This window comes from Mustela nigripes, chromosome 17 (assembly GCF_022355385.1).
Source record: "Mustela nigripes isolate SB6536 chromosome 17, MUSNIG.SB6536, whole genome shotgun sequence".
NCBI classification, from domain to species: domain Eukaryota; kingdom Metazoa; phylum Chordata; class Mammalia; order Carnivora; family Mustelidae; genus Mustela; species Mustela nigripes.
The window spans coordinates 2,299,489-2,317,078 of NC_081573.1; positions in this window are offsets into that span (position 1 = coordinate 2,299,489).

Here is a 17,590-nt window from a genome sequence, read left to right on the forward strand (position 1 = left end):
GCTGAGCGTGGGTCAGGCATCCCTACTCCTCCTCAGAGAATTCTATGGCCACATCCATGAATGTCAGTTGTCCCTGCAATAAATACCACAGTCACCAAGTGGCCATTGACACAGTTCACGATGGTCCCTAAGATGAGAGAGGAAGTTAATGTTCACCTCTAAACCCAAGATCCAAACTTTATTGGCCCTGCTTGTACCCTCTGAACTTTCTACCACATTTTACTTACCCTCTTGTTTCCACCTTATCTTCATTTTATTCAAAACACCCATGGACAAAGTCTGCTCCCAGGAAAACAGAAACTATCCAACTAAGGGCACTTACAGCCCTGAGGAAGAGCTTGGTCTGGTGCAATTTGAACTTCACCCCCATGACAAGTAGATGGACCAAGCAGTAAATGTTGGAGTGATCTAAAGTCCCCTTTATCTCATGATAATATGAAAATCTCCACCGAAGAAGGTACACAAAGTCCATTTACATGAATACAAAGTATGTAGACAAGGTTTTCTTGAGGCTCTTGTGCCATCTAATGCCCAGCTCTACAGAAGACAAGGCTCCAGTTTCTGAATATGCACCCTAACCCCAAATAATAGGAAATCCTTCTCCCTTGTTCTAGGAGTCTCTATGTTGCAAGTTATTTCCTGTGATTTTTTTTTTTTTTTTAGGCAAATCAAGTTTGCATTCTGTGACAACACCATCAATTGTAGTTTCTATCTGTGACTCACCAAGCAGTGAACTCCTGTTAGTCCAGTTTTATTAGGACAACTGGTTCTGCCTTCAGAGAACATCCTCCTTTGTACAGGAAGATCATTTTTTTTTAAAGATTTTATTTATTTATTTGACAGAGAGAAATCACAAGTAGATGGAGAGGCAGGCAGAGAGAGAGAGAGAGGGAAGCAGGCTCCCTGCCAAGCAGAGAGCCCGATGCGGGACTCGATCCCAGGACCCCGAGATCATGACCTGAGCCGAAGGCAGCGGCTTAACCCACTGAGCCACCCAGGCGCCCAGGAAGATCATTTTTAACCCAGTAATAGGCTCTAATGTATTCTGTGACTTTGAGGTAAGAGGATGGCATAGGATCCACAAAACCAGTATAAATACTGTGGGTTTATCCAAAATAATTTGTCAAATGAAGTCCTCAACAAAGGAATACACGGTTTTGAGTACTGTGTTACTATCATACAGTATTAGTTGTGGCTACTTCTTAGGTGGGATGTTTTAGTGGGTTACAAATGTACTTATCACATTCTATTGTGAATTTGAATTTTAAATCAGTGCATTGGAGATCTTGTAAAAATGTAGATTCTCCAACATCACATCCCTGTACAGTTCCCGCTGAGCGTGGGTCAGGCATCCCTACTCCTCCTCAGAGAATTCTATGGCCACATCCATGAATGTCAGTTGTCCCTGCAATAAATACCACAGTCACCAAGTGGCCATTGACACAGTTCACGATGGTCCCTAAGATGAGAGAGGAAGTTAATGTTCACCTCTAAACCCAAGATCCAAACTTTATTGGCCCTGCTTGTACCCTCTGAACTTTCTACCACATTTTACGTACCCTCTTGTTTCCACCTTATCTTCATTTTATTCAAAACACCCATGGACAGAGTCTGCTCAAGTTCAGAAATACTGGGGTGGGATGGGAGTCTGCATGTCTAAGGAGGCAATAGCACATGACCCAAGAGATCTATTTTTTAATGAGAGTTAGAACTCCAAGGCATGAATTATTGGAGGACTTGGAATTGAAATGGTTGGTCTTTTGTTTTGTTTTACTGATTTTCATTTAATTTCAAACACAGAGAGAAAGAGAGCAAGAAACAGCATGAGCTGGGGTGTGGGCAGTAAGGTGAGGTTTGCAGAGAGAGAGGGATAAGCAGACTCCCCACTGAGCAGGGAGCCCATCACAGGGCTCCATCTCGGGACTCTGGCACCATGACCCAAGCCAAAGGCAAACAGTGCACTGACTAAGCCACCCAAGTGTTTCTGAGTAGGTTTTATACCAATGACAGATTCTAACTGGAATAGCAAGAAAGTCAACAACAATCCTTTTCTCACCATTTCCTAGTTTCTAGAGAGCATCTAACAATTGTTCATAAATTAAGGTGAAATGAAGAATAATAATCTTAGAGAAGAAAACATTATTCTTCTACTTTTACGGGAATATTTTGTCAAACATCCAGTAACATGGAAGGGATCAGGCTTTCACCAAGGTTATCTGACCTAGAGTTGATCTAAAATGGCACTCAGGTAAATATACAGAGAGACCCTAAAGCAGTGTTCATAGAAGGTGCCCAACCTGAGAAGAATGATGAAAACAAGAAGGATCCACCCAATGCTGATCTACCATTGTACATTCATGCACACATCCATATATTTACAAAGTACTTATACCCACAGGAAAAGTGATAGAATAGAAAATTTTTGTGATGCCTAATTTAAGAAACAGTTTCAATGACATGACATTCATAAATCTTTTTGCTGCTGATGATGCTTTTTTTAAAAAGATTTTATTTATTTATTTGACAAACAGAGAGTCAGTGAGAGAGAGAACACAAGCCCGGGCATTGGAAGAAGCAGACTTTCCACTGAGCAGGGAGCTGGATCTGGTGCTCCATTCCAGGATCCCAGCATCATGACCTGAGCCCAAGGCAAAGGCCAAATGACTGAGCCACCCAAGTGCCCTGATGATGATGCTTGTCTTTTATTACACTATCAACACAAACACACTGGATGACAGAAAGAAAACAACTCTTTATTTCTGACACTACCATGATAAGGGCTAGAAGCAAAAAATGTTCACTTGTAGTCCAGAGGGCTGACCTACAGCTGGCATAGTTTTTCTGTTGTTGTAGTTTTAAGATTTTATTGAGAGAGAGAGAGCATGAGCAGGGCAGAAGGAGAGGGAGAAGCAGCCTCCCCACGGACCAAGGAGTCTGATGTGGGCTCAATACCAGGACACTGAGATCATGACCTGAATCAAAGGCACACCCTTAACTGACTGAGCCACCCAGGCATCCTGCCTGCATAGTTCTAGAAGTATCACCTAAGGCCAAATTGCTACATTCTCAGTGGATCTTGAAACTACCTGTACATCTCCCCCATATTAATATCAAGTGGAATAAGTGTCCGAGGAATCTTGCAAAAGGAGTTTTACAAGTATAGATTCAAAGAAACATTTATGATCTTATACTCCTTGCACAGCCCCTCCCCAATGAACATAAAGCACAGAACCACCAGTTTGATGCAGCCAAAGTGCAGCTCTTCCTGCCCATTGATACAGTGCTGTTAAAATAAACTTACTCGGGGCACCTGGGTGGCTTAGTGGGTTAAAGCCTCTGCCTTCTGCTCCAGTTATGATCCCAGAGTCCTGGGATGGAGCCCCAGGTTGGGCTGTCTTCTCAGTGGGGAGCCTGCTTCCTCCTCTCTCCGCCTGCCTCTCTAATTGTCATCTCTGTCTTTCAAATAAATAAATAAAACCTTAAAAAAAGAAAATAAATTTACTAACTTGCACCATATATCCTCTCAAGAATTCTCTCTTTCTTGGCCATTGTAGTCAATGATCCTGTATCATAGTAGTTCATTGAAAATTTTGATTAAATTATGATTTGTGTTGTATTAGATCTCAGGATTTTAAAATACTGAACAATGTTCATTTTGTGATTCTTGGTTTTTTTCTGAAAACACAAAGAAGTAAATAGAAGAGTAAGTCTGTGATAGGAGTGTCCAATAGAAGAAAAACTATGGGATGGCGGGTTGACTGAATGAGAATCTCCAACCCAGAACTCATATATACCAACTACACAGAAGTGAGAGCCCTTCTTGTCCAGTGTAAACTGATGGATTTTGGATATGAGCCATTTGCCAAGAAAGAATTTTTGAGATGTTTTTGATGTGAAATATTGGGGTTCAATAGTGAATTATGAAAAAAAAATCATTGAGATATTATTGGTACAAAAAATATGGCCTTATTAAAGCACAGGTGAGGACCTTTTGGTCAAAGAGTTGCACTGGGGTTGTAAGCAGTGACTGATTACATACTTTCAAATGGGGAGAAGGTGAGGGATGGTGGAAGTGTCTAAGGAATTTGGAGTCTAGGCTTCCGGAACCTTATCAGGAGATCCATCAGATATCTATCAGTGGGTCATATGCTTGGAGGACGATGGCCAACACATATTTGGAGAGTAGAGATAAAAGAAGTTTCCAAAGGGATTTTCATATGTTAAAGAGTTTTTAGAGGATCCTGGAGGCCTGGCACATCAAGCTAAGGCTGCTTTTCACCTCCAACAAATCATGAACATTGAGGCAGTTGTGAATTCCTTGAGGAATGCCATACCCTGCTTGTCTCAAGTATTTATCAATGGGCTGCAAGTTGAAGGAAATGTATCCACACTTCTTAGGACTTTGTTCTCTTCCTCAGAAACTATAAGCAAGGGGCACCTAGGTGGCTCAGTTGGCTAAGGGTCTGCCTTTGGTTCAGGTAGTGATCCCAGGGTCCTGGGATGGAGACATTCCTGGGGCTCTCGCTCAGTGGGGAATCGGCTTCTATCTGTCCCCCACCCCTAATTCTCATATTCTCTCAAAATGTAAATAAAATATTTTTTTAAGAAAAGAAACTCGGGGTGCCTGGGTGGCTCAGTGGATTAAAGCCTCTGCTTTCGGCTCAGGTTATGGTCCCAGGGTCCTAGGATCGAGTCCCGCATTGGGCTCTCTGCTCAGTGGGGAGCTGCTTCCTCCTCTCTGTCTCCCTGTCTGCATACTTGTGATCTCTGTCTGTCAAATAAATAAATAAAAATTTAAAAAGAAAAAGAAACTAAAAGCAAGTGAAACTCAGAACAAAGAAGTTTCCAATTGGAAGTCAATGGTTGCTGCATGTGGCTCAGAACATCTAAGCTCCTTACAAATAATAAGAGGGAAAACATGAATATTATAAGGGATGAATCTGGCAGACAACACCAAGCAAATAAAAGCAGTTCTCATCAAGTGTATAGAAACAAATTGCTATCAGTGCCTAAGGCACACCCAAGGACACACCATCATGGGTGTTTCCTTAGAGTCCAGAAACAGGAATTCAGAATAAAATCTTATTATGAGAATGCAGTGGATTTATATACACTTCAATCACATGTAGATTCTGTAGAGCCTACTTTTAGGCAAAGAGGCTTCAGTAAAGGAGTGGAGAAAGTGCCCATCGTGACCCTCCTGCTGAGTCCAAATAGCCCCAACAGGGGGCCCACCTCAAGGTAGCCATAGGACCTAACAACCAGGTACAGTGACGAATAAAGGGTCCTAAGTCCCCACAACTCCTCACCTTCCCCCTTCCAACACAGCCCCACTCACTGCATCCTGGCAGCCAGCCTCTCCTCTGGTGCCCTGCCTGCAGCTCTCTGGCAGGGTGTTCAGTCAATTTATGTCTCCTGTGTTCTTCCTCAGGTGCATTCTTCTCAATGCCCACATGACTGGCTTCCTCCCAATCTTTGATCCATGTTTGGGGTCCCCATCTGACTGTCAGAGTCATTTAAACACCAGTTTCCATGACCTGTAATAGCTAGTATGTTTTAGTTTGGGGTTTTTTTTTTTTACTTTATTTAAAGATTTATTTATATTTTAGAGAGAAGAGGGGAAGCGCTGAAGAAGAGGCAGAGAGAGAATATCAAGCAGATTCCCTGCTGAGCATGGAGCCAAAACAGGGCTCCACTGAAGGACCCTGAGATCAGGACCTGTTCTGAAATCAAGAGTCTGACGCTTAACCCACTGAGCCATGCAGGTGCCCATCTAGTATATTTTATTATTATTTTTTTAAAGATTTTATTTATTCAACAGAGAGAGATCACAAGTAGGCAGAGCAGCAGGCAGAGAGAGAGGGAAGCAGGCTCCCCGCTGAGCAGAGAGCCTGAGGCGGGACTCCATCTCAGGACCCTGAGATCTTGACCTGAGCCAAAGGCAGAGGCTTAACCTACTGAGCCACCCAGGCACCCCCAGAAGCTTTTTATCCTGATGAAGTCCCAAAAGTTCATTTTTGATTTTGTTTCCTTGCCTTTGGAGACATATATTGAAAGAAGTTGCTGTGGCTGATGTTAAAGAGGTTACTGCCTGCATTCTCCTCTAGGATTTTACATCACAAAATGGGCAGAAGACATGAACAGACACTTCTCCAAAGAATACATACAAAAGGCTAAAAGACACATGAAAAAATGTTCATCATCATTAGCCATCAGGGAAATTCAAATGAGAACTACATTGAGATACCACCTTACACCAGTTAGAATGCTCAAAATTAATAAGACAAGAAGCAACAACTGTTGGAGAGGATGTGGCAGAAGAAGAACCCTCTTGCACTGTTGATGGGAATGCAAGCTGGCATAGTCACTTTGGGAAGCAGTGTAGAGGTTCCTTATGAAATGAAAATACTGGGCGCCTGCGTGGCTCAGTGGGTTGGGGCCTCTGCCTTTGGCTCAGGTCATGATCCCAGGGTCCTGGGATTGAGTCCCAAGTTGGGCTCTCTGCTCAGCGGGGGAGCCTGCTTCTTCTTGTCTCTCTGCCTGCCTCTCTGCGTGCTTGTGATTTCTGTCTGTCAAATAAATAAATAAAATCTTTAAAAAAATTAAAACATTGAAAAAATAAAATTAAATTCAGATGTTAAAAAAAGTTTCCATTTATAGATATAGCTTTACCCCATAGTCAATGCCAACAATGAATGAAGATTTAGAAATCTTAATAAACGCAGAGGTATGGTAGATTCTGACCTTCTGCTTGAAACAGAAGCCATCACCCCCTTCCCACTATGAGCATGGTGGGCAGACGTGAAGGTCCTAACAGCCAGGACAGGTGAGGAGAGGAGGCAGCCAGACCCTGAGATATGAGTTCAGGAATCTGTAACCTCACCAACCCCCTGACCGCACTTATCATTTCTCCTTCAGCGGCAATGAGAGTGCAGGCTGGGAGGAAGAAAGTTTCCAGAAACCTTTTTCCAGTCGCTAATTAAAAAAAAAAAAAAAAATCAACCAAACAAAACGATTACACATCTCCTTTCATTGTCTCCCAAGGGAGTTTTGGAACGTATGAGAATGACTCTTTCTCCATGATCCCTACAGGCAGATGCTGGCAAACATTAGCACATCTAAAGACCATTATCACAATACTGCAATGAAGTGGGCAGGAAACACATAGGTCTCCTTGCACTCACAGAGAACATCTGTAAGAAGTCATTCTGCCAGGAAAACATGTTCTTTCCCTCTTTGGACTGTCACGTGCACCAAAACATCAGTTATGAGCAGAGACAAAAATGAGGCAAGCATCCCCTGAGGATTTCCAGACAGATGCAAGTGAAAGCTATCCACGACACCAATATTTCAGTTAGAAATCAGTGGACTTAATCTGCATGACTCTGTCCCCATGTTGAGTTCTCGGCATAATTCAATGCAAATTAATATGAATTCATAGGAAGGTGAACAGTGACACTGACCCCCACTCACAACAGGAACAACAGAAGAGTGTCCATGGAAGAAAGAGGGAAATCTCAGAAGAGCCCCTCACAAATAAAAGCATTGGGGTCAGACTTTAAGAGGCAGATTGTACTACATTTTTTTAAATGATTTCATTTATTTATTTCACAGAGAGAGAGATCACAAGTAGGCAGAGAGGCAGGCAGAGAGAGGGGGCATCAGCCTCCCTGCTGAGCAGAGAGCCAGATATAGGGCTCAATCCCAGGACCCTGAGACCATGACCCAAGCCAAAAGCAGAGGCCCAACCCACTGCAACACCCAGGCACCCCAGATTGCACTATTTCTATCAATCACTTAACCCAATGGAACTTACTGAAATCTAGAGTAGTGAAGGATTACCATAGTTCTCATCACTTGATTTTTTCCCCAGAATTGTTAACAATAAGCACTGGTTGAAATCCCACTGAACGGGGTCCAGGCACTAGTGATGAGGGATCAGGAGGCAGGCTGAGGACAAAGCAAAAGCTGGCACCTTGCACCTCCTCTCCACCCGCTCCCCTTGGTAATATGTGTCACATTCCTCAGACACCCCTGACTGCCCTAAAAGGAAAACAAAGAGTTAACTTGCTGAGATCACAATCCTGCAAGGCAGGAGTCTCCCTTGGTTTACAAATGTCCTTGAGATTTACAACAAATAAATTACCTTATCAATAGCCCAATTTCCAAAGGCACAAAACTCAATTCCCCATGCCCTAATGTCACCCTCCCCTCCATAAAAACTGAAGGAGGCTGTGGTAGAAGGAAAAGTAAATAAAGTTAAATTTCTTCTAAACCCAAATCTCACTAACAAGGACGCTTGATAGCAGGAATGTAACATTCCACCAGGAGACTCCCAATTGTCTTTATGTTAGTGCCTCATCAGAGGGAAAGTGGCCTTGGCTTGATAGTAACCAGGTTTTAGTATCCTGACAGGCTTCTTTACCCCAATAGCCCTTGTTCTCACCTACCCAACTCCTGTGTATATAACCAGCCACTCCTCACATGCCTGGCGCAGCAGCATCTCCGTCTGCCCACAGGTCCTGTCCCTGTGCTCTAATAAACCACCTTTTTGCACTAAAGACGTCTTAAGAATTCTTTCTTAGCCGACGGCTCTGAACCTCACCCCATTGAACCTCACCTAGGTTCAAGAACTTCATCACTAGCACGGCTCCTGTGAGAAATCTTCAGTCCCATTCCTGAATGTCAACCATCTCTGAGATAAAGAATACATTTATCATGTGGCCATTGTGCAGAGTTTTTCATTTTGCCTAAGAGAGTTCAGAGAACTGACTTAGGTGAGTGGCATGAATTACACACTGAGATGATTAGACACAAAAACACTCCCTGACGTTTTCCCTAGTTCAGAGGAAAGAGGACAGCATAAGGTTCACAAAACCCTGATAAATAATACTTTCAGGGATGGTAAAATGTATTAGGGCATCAACACAGGCATACATGGATATGTTTGGTCTCTCTATTTACATCGTAAGTTGTGTATCTTTCTCAATGGGAGTCATGGTGAGTCAGAAGTGCACTTCTTCAAAATTTAATGTATACAGCCACAAGCTGGAGAACTTATTCAAATACAGGCTCTGATTCCATTCTGGGGTGGGACCTGAGTTTCTGCAGTTTTTTTTAAAGATTTCATTTTATTTATTTGACAGAGATCACAAGTAGGCAGAGAGGCAGGCAGAGAGAGAGAGAAAGGCCCCGATGTGGGGCTCGATCTCAGGACCCTGGGATCATGACCTGAGCTGAGCCACCCAGGTGCCCTGAGTTTCTGCATATTGAACAAGTTCACCAAGTGTTGCCTCTGGTCTAAGAGACACACTCTTTTTTTTTTTTTTAAGATTTTTTTTTAATGTTTTTATTTTAGAGAGAGTGTATAAGAGGGGAAAGGGTCAGAGGGAGAAGCAGACTCCCTGCTGCACAGGAAGGCCTATGAGGAGCTCAATCCTAAGACTCTAGGATCATGACCTAAGCCAAAGGCAGATGCTTAACTGACTGAGCCACCCAGGCGCCCCTAAGGGCTTCACTTCCGAATAGTAAAGAAGTAAAATCTTGAGGGAAATAGTTATGTGTGACTTAGAACAGTTTTATGGAAATTATAGATCCTTTTTAAAAAATATTTTATTTATTTGACAAGAGAGACAGATTACAAGTAGGCAGAGAGAGAAGAGGAAGCAAGTTCCCAGCTGAGCAAAGAAATTATAGATTCTAATATATGACCACAATCTTTTTTGAATATTTCCCTAGGTATTATTCAAAGAGCTTTCATCATTAACACATAAAACCACAAAAATAAACTAAGAGAATATTATTCTTCAACTTTTATGAGACTATTCTGTCAAACATCCAGTAAACAGAAGGGCCTGGGTTTTAACCTCATTTGTGAGATGTAGAATTTCTCCAAAAGAACCACATTGGTCAATGTACAGAAAGGTGCTAAAAGACTATTCATGACAGGTTTTCTAAGTGAGAGGAATAATATAAAGAAGGTAAGACCACAGAACTCATCTAACAACTTCTATATTTTATGCATATACTGATACATTGACAAGATAATTATATACACTTTAAAAGAGATAGTGTAGAGGCACCTAGGTGGCTCAGTGAGTTAAAGCCTCTGCCTTTGGCTCAGGTCATGATCCCAGGGTCCTGGGATTGAGCCCTGCATGGAGCTCTCTGCTCCGCAGGGAGCCTGCTTCTCTTCCTCTCTCTGCCTGCCTCTCTTCCTATTTGTGATCTCTGTCTGTCAAATAAATAAATAAAATCTTTTTTTAAAAAAAGAGGTAGTGTAGAAAATTTCTCATTGTGACTGCAATTTTAAATATTTTCAGTGGTATAAAACATACACATCTATTTGTGGATGACTCTTTTGGGTAGTTTCAACACACCATGGAGACAAATATACAGACTAAAATAAGAGCTACTGTTTCTGATTCTTGTTTTCATTGAAAATTTATTTTGTTGATCAATTGGGTGTTATCTTTTAGAATTCTGGGACCCTTGAACATATGTTAATATGATATGATTGTTTCCCAGCAATAAGAAGAATGTGTCTGTGTGACATGAGCGAGGAATGGGTGTAAATTTGCAGGACCAATGCCCTAATGATTTAGAACCTCCACCTGCAAAGTTAAGAATCTCCAAGTAAAAAAAGGTGAGAGCCTTCATTTCCCAAGCAAACTGTAAGCAAAAAGAAAGGAGAGAGGGGGCTTTCCAGATTAAACACCATGTTTTGGGGCTCCTGGGTGGCTCAGTGGGTTAAAGTTTCTGCCTTCAGCTCAGGTCATGGTCCCGGGTCCTGGGATCAAACCCCGCATCTGGCTCTCTGCTCAGCGGGGAGCCGGCTTCCTCCTCTCTCTCTCTCTCTCTCTCTCTCTCTGCCTGCCTTTCTGCCTACTTGTGATCTCTGTCAAATAAATACATAAAATCTTTAAAAAAATAAATAAAAAATAAACACCATGTTTTATACTCATCTCAAAGCAATTCACCCAGGACCCATATTAACAGTAAAAGACAAACTTTTTTTTATTAATTTTTAAAAAATATTTATTAGTTTTTCAAAAATTTAAAAAAAGATTTTATTATTTTTATTAATTTTTATTAATTTTATTTATTTAACGATTTTATTTTTATTAATTTTTAATAATTTTATTAATTTTTAATTTTTTAATTTTTAAAAAAGATTTTATTTATTTATTTGACAGAGAGAGATCACAAGTAGGCAGAGAGGCAGGCAGAGAGAAAGAAGAGGAAGCAGGGTCCCCGCTGAGCAGAGAGCCGGATGCGGGGATCAATCCCAGGACCCTGGGATCCTGACCCATGCGGAAGGCAGAGGCTTTAACCCACTGAGCCACCCAGGTGCCCCTTATTAATTTTTTTAAACATTTTATTTATTTATTTGAGAGAGAGAGAGAACACAAGCAGGGGGAGGGGCAGAGGAAGAAGGAGAAGCAGGCTCCCCACTGAGCACGAAGCCCAACAGGGGTCTCAATCCCAGGACCCTAGGATCATGACCTGAGCCAAAGGCAGACGCTTAATGAACTGAGCCACCCAGACACCCCCTTTACTAACTTTAAAACAGTATTATCTCAGCAATTGCACTATTTACCCCAATGGTAAAGATGTAGTGAAAAGAAGGGGCACCTGCACCCCAATGTTCATAGCAGCAATGACCACAACAGCCAAACTGAAAGAGCTGAGAAGTCCTTCAACAGATGAATGGATAAAGAGGTCGTGGTCCATATACACAATGGAGTAGTACTCAGCCATCTGAAAGGAAGAATACCCACCATTTGCATCAACATAGATGGAACTGGAGGGGATTATGCTGAGTGAAGTAAATCAATCAGAGAAAGACAATTATCATATGGTTTCACTCATATGTGGTACCATAAGAATAGTGTGGAAGACCATAGATGAAGGGAACGAAAAAAATCAGAGAGGGAGATGAACCACAGGAGACTCAACTCTAGGAAATGGACTGAGGGTTGCTGGAGGGCGGATTGGGTGACTGGGGGATGGGCATGAAGGAGGGCATGTGTTGTGATGAGCACTGGCTGTTAAATGCAACTGATGAATCACTGAACACTCCATTGGAAACTAATAATACACTCTATGTGGGCTAATTGAATTTAAATAAGGATGAAATGCTGTATTAGCTGTAGAGCGGGGTGATCCGGCAGAGAACACCTGAGCTGAGGGGATGAAGGTAACATCAGCCATAACATAGCACATCACAGCGCTGTCAGGTGCCTGATGTACCCAGGACACATCACCAATTTTTGTGTCATTGGAAAAACAAAATCCAGACGCCTCCTGCCTGCACCAGTGCCTCCCTGTCACTTGCTGTGGACCTCCATCCTCAGCTGGACTCCAAGTAGATCCCAGGAGCTCACATTCCACCAGCAGCCCAGGCACCTGCACCAGCTCTTACCAGTGCATCACACTGTGGGCCTGGCCTTGTGCCCTAGGCTGTGTCGGCATTGGACAAGTGGGGCTGCCGGCCTCCATGCGGGGGAGAGCCTGTTCCAACATGCACAGAGCTATAGCTTAAAAACAATTATTTTTTGTATAAACCTGACTTATTAGCTACAATCCTGTTTCCACAATATATGTAAATTACAATAAAAGTTGACTTTTTTTTAAAGATTTTATTTATTTATTTATTTGTCAGAGAGAGAGAGAATGCGGGAGAACACAAGCAGGCAGAGCGGCAGGCAGAGGCAGAGAGGGAAGCAGGCTCCCCACTGAGCAAGGAGCCTGATGCGGGACTCTATCCCAGGACTCTGGGATCATGACCTGAGCTGAAGGCAGTGGCTTAACCAACTGAGCCAACCAGGTGTCCCAAAAGTTGACTTTTAAAGAAAGAAAATTATAATCAGAATTGAATCATGAGAAAACATCGGCTTTATGCAAATATCAAGGCACATTTAGCTTCCAAGCCCTATAATCTGCAGGGTATGTAAGTAGTGTTTCTTTAGCAAACTACACAGCAAAGTTCTTTTTTGCAGAAAATTCTGAATTATTTTAGACCACCAATCCTTCCTGTTTATTTGCACATTTTCTTTTTTTTTTTCTTCTTCTTTTCTTTTTTAAGTGTGCTTATGGAGCCTGACTCTGGGCTCAAACTCATGACCATGAGATGAATACCTGAGCCCATATCAAGAGGCAGATGCTTAACCAACTGAGTCACCCAGGTGACTTTTAAAAAAAATGATTTATTTATTCTTTTAAAGATGTCTTAAAAAAAAAAGATGGTTTTTTTTTAAAGAAAAGATTTATCTACCCATTTTAGAAAGAAAGAGAGAGAAAGGAGCGGGGAGGGGAAGAGGGAGAGAGAGAAACTCAAGCAGAGTCCTTGCCAGGTGCAGAACCCAACACAGGGCTCGATCATACAACCCTGAGATCAGACCTGAGCCAAAATCAATAGTCCAACACTCACCGACTCTGCCACCCAGACACCCCAGATACCACTCTTTCTAAGAGGTGGAGACTGATTGACCTGCTAAACTTACTGACTCCCTTCCAGTCAGTACAGAATGGGGATGGGCAGATAGCAATTTTACAGTGGAGAGACTGGATAACACTACCAACTCTTGATAACCACGTGATCAAGATTACCATCGCCAATGATAAGTAGTAGCTAATTGCATGAATTCCCTGATGTGATATGATGTGATTAGATGAGATGTGAGATGTTTTTATAAAAATCTATATACATGTCTTAAATCCATCAGAATCCTTGAGGAGAACACAGGCAGCAATCTCTTTGACCTCAGCTGCAGCAACTTCTTCCTAGCAAGGGAAGCAAGGGCAAAAATGATCTACTGGGACTTCATCAAAATAAAAATATTTTGCCTAACAAAGGAAACAGTCACCAAAACCAAAAGACAATGAACAAAATGGGAGAAGATACCTGCAAATTAACTATCAGATAAAGGGCTAGTATTCAAAATCCATTAAGAGGGATGCCTGGGTGGCTCGGTTGGTTAAGCATCTGCCTTCAGCTCAGGTCATGATCCCAGAGTCCTGGGATCGAGTCCCGCATTAGGCTCCTTGCTCAGCAGTGAGCCTGCTTCTCCCTCTGCCTCTGCCTGCCATTCTGTCTGCCTGTGCTCGCTCTCTCTCCCTCTCTCTCTCTGATAAATAAATAGGGTCTTCAAAACCTATTAAGAACTTATCAAACTTAACACCCAAAGGACAAAATATCCAATAAATAAATGGGCAGAAGACATGAACAGACACTTCTGCAAAAAAGACATCCAGGCAACCTGGGTGGCTCAGTGGGTTGGGCCTCTACCTTTGACTCAGGCCATGATCTCAGGGTCCTGGGATTGAGGCCCATGTCGGGCTCTCTGCTCGGCGGGGAGCCTGCTTCCCCCCCCTCTGTCTATCTGCTGCTCTGCCTACTTGTAATCTCTCTCTGTCAAATGAATAAATAAAATCTTAAAAAAAAAAAAAAAGAAGAAGAAGAAGAAGAAGAAGAAGACAGCCAAACAGCCAATAGACACATGAAAAAGTGCTCAACCACTTGGCATCAGGGAAATACTAATCAAAACCACAGTGAGATCCCACCTCACATTGGTCAGAATGGCTAAAATTTACAAATTAGGAAACAACAGGTGTTGGCAGAGAATGCGGAGAAAGGGGAACCCTCCTACACTGTTGGTGGGAATGCAAGGTGGTGCAGCCACTCTGGAAAACTGTGTGGAGGTTCCTCAAAAAGTTCCAAATAGATCTACCCTACCACCCAGCAACCACACTACTGGCTATTTACCCCAAAGGTACGAACATAGTGATCTGAAGGGGAGGTCCAAAAATGAGTGCTATGAGTTGTGTAAGACTGAGAAATCACAGACCTGTATCCCTGAAACAAATAACACATTATATGTTAATTTTAAAAAGGGAGAAAAAAATCTATAAACACTATCGAATCAGACAAACCCAGGTACTAGAAAGTACCTGGCCAGTCATCCACACACCTATCATGTTCATAAAAACTGAGGAGACAGAGAATCTGACAGAATCTGACAGAGAGAAGAGGAGGTGGGAGACACATGTGGGCTACATGTAATGTGGTATTTTGGATTGGATCCTGGAAGAGGGAGGAAAAAAGACATTTGTGTTAAAACTGATGAAATAAGAATAAAGTCTACAATTCAATTTCTAATGTGGTGTCAGTGTTGGTTTCTTAGTTTTCCAGAATGTACTATGGTAACCTAAGATGTTAACAATAGGGGAAACAGACTGAGTGGAAGATGGGAATTCTCTGTATGTTCTTTGCTAAACTGACTCCAAAGTAAAAAAAATTACATTAAAGTTGCAACCATCTGGCATCTGGGTTGTTCAGTCGGTTAAGTATCTGCCTTCTACTCAGGTCATGATCCCACGGTCCTGGGATCAAGCCCCTGGTTGTGCTCTCTGCTCAGCAGGGATCCTGCCCCCCCCCCCCCCCCTCCCCCCCCTTGTGATCTGTCAAAAAAAAAAATAAAATCTTAAAAAAAAAAAAAAAAAAGACACCCTACATGTGATTTCTTAGACAGGGCAGTCCTTTAGAATTACCTGGGAGTTTCAAAAAATATATCAGAGATTCTGATGGAATTGTATCATGTGGCTATCATCAGGGATTTTGAGATGTACTGTCCTAGATGACCATATTGAAAACTCTACAGGCATAAGTACTTGTCAAATTCAACTATACCTTATATCTATGAACACTGAAGTTTTCAAAGTATTAGGATGTGGCTTTGGTAGCATTTCTCAGATGGGAAAGATTTTTGCTATTAAGAATCAAGATTGGGCACCTGGATGGCTCAGTGGGTTAAAGCCTCTGCCTTCAGTTCAGGTCAGGATCTCAGGGTCCTGGGATCTAGCCTCGCATCTGCCTCTCTGCTGAGTGGGGAGCCTGCTTCCCCCCTCTCTCTGCCTGCCTCTGTGCCTACTAGTGATCTCTCTCTGTCAAATAAATAAATAAAATCTTTTTTTTTTTTTTAAAGAAAAATCAAGATTGGGGCACCTGTCTGGCTCAGTGGAGCATGCAACTCTTGATCTTGGGGTTGTGAGTTCAAGCCCTTTGTTGGATACAGAGACTGCTAAAATGAAAATAAAGACTCAGACCTAGGCAGTATGCAAAGTGAAGTAAGTCAGAGAAACACAAACACCATAGGATTTCATTTATATGTGGAGTCTAAAAAACAAAACAAACACACAAAAAAAACAGAACTCTTAAATGCAGAGAACAAATGGGCGCTTGCCAGAGAGAAATGGTGGGGTGATGGGTGAAAGAGGTGAAGAGGAATAATACATACAAACTCCCAGTTATAAAATAAATAAGTCAATATGGGAAACATAGCCAATAATACTGTAATTAACATTGTATGGTGAGTAAATTTATCATGGTGAGCACTGAGCAACATATAGAATTTTCAAATCACTATGCTGTACACCTGAAATTAATATAACATTGTATGTCCACTAAACTTCAATAATAATTTTTTTTAATTTTATTTATTTGACAAAGATCACAAGTAGGCAGAGAGGCAGGCAGAGACGGGGAGGAAGCAGGCTGCCCGCTGAGCAGAGAAGCTGATGCAAGACTCGATCAGGACCCTGAGATCATGACCTGAGCTGAAGGCAGCAGCTTAACCCACTGAGCAACCCAGGCACCCCATAATAAATGTTTAAAAAAAAAATTGGGACCACTTCTCCATCAGTTTGCATTATATGTTCCAACTCTTTTCATGCTTTTGTACCTTCTTCATATGTTTTCATTGTTTGAGGAGAGTTGATCATTTAAAAAAATATATTTTATTTATTTGACAGAGAAAGATTACAAGTAGACAGAGAGGCAGGCAGAGATGTGGGGGGAAGCAGGCTCCTTGCCGAGCAGAGACCCCGATATGGGGCTCAATCCCAGGACCCCAAGATCATGACCTGAGCTGAAGGCAGAGGCTTTAAACCACTGAGCCACCCAGGCACCCTGAGAGCTGGTCATTTTAAAGATAATCAACATGGCAATATCTCACCAGATTGTCAGGAAATCTTATGAAATATTTTGAAACAAGTGAGAAATTTGAAACCTGTGAAAGATTTTAAAACCTGGTTTCCTTTCAGGGGAATGCTGGCATCCTAGGATTGGAGTTATTTGGCACATGTTTCCCTGTGATGATTGGGATGAATCACAGACTCATTAGTTTTTATCTTTGCTGAAATAGCTTATGATAGTTCTCTACAATAAAATATTTGTATTTAAATACTGTTTCTTCTTACACTTTTGTTAAACGATGTGTTTTGGTTTTTTTAAGTAAGCTCTACACCCAATGTGGGGCTCAAAATCATGACCCTGAAACCAAGAGTTGCACGCTCTACACACTGAGCCAGCCAGTTGCGCCTAAGAAATACTCTTTATTCCACTTGAACACACACATAGTGAAGCTGCCTTGGCCCCTCCAATCAATCTAGAAGTCTTTAAACTATAGCAAATACTCTTAGCCTCTGTGATTGATTATCTTATCTTTGAATATCTATAGGTCATACATTCTTTCCTAGAAACAGCAGAGCACCTCTGTGCTTCACCAAACAAAACCCAGACCCAGGGGCG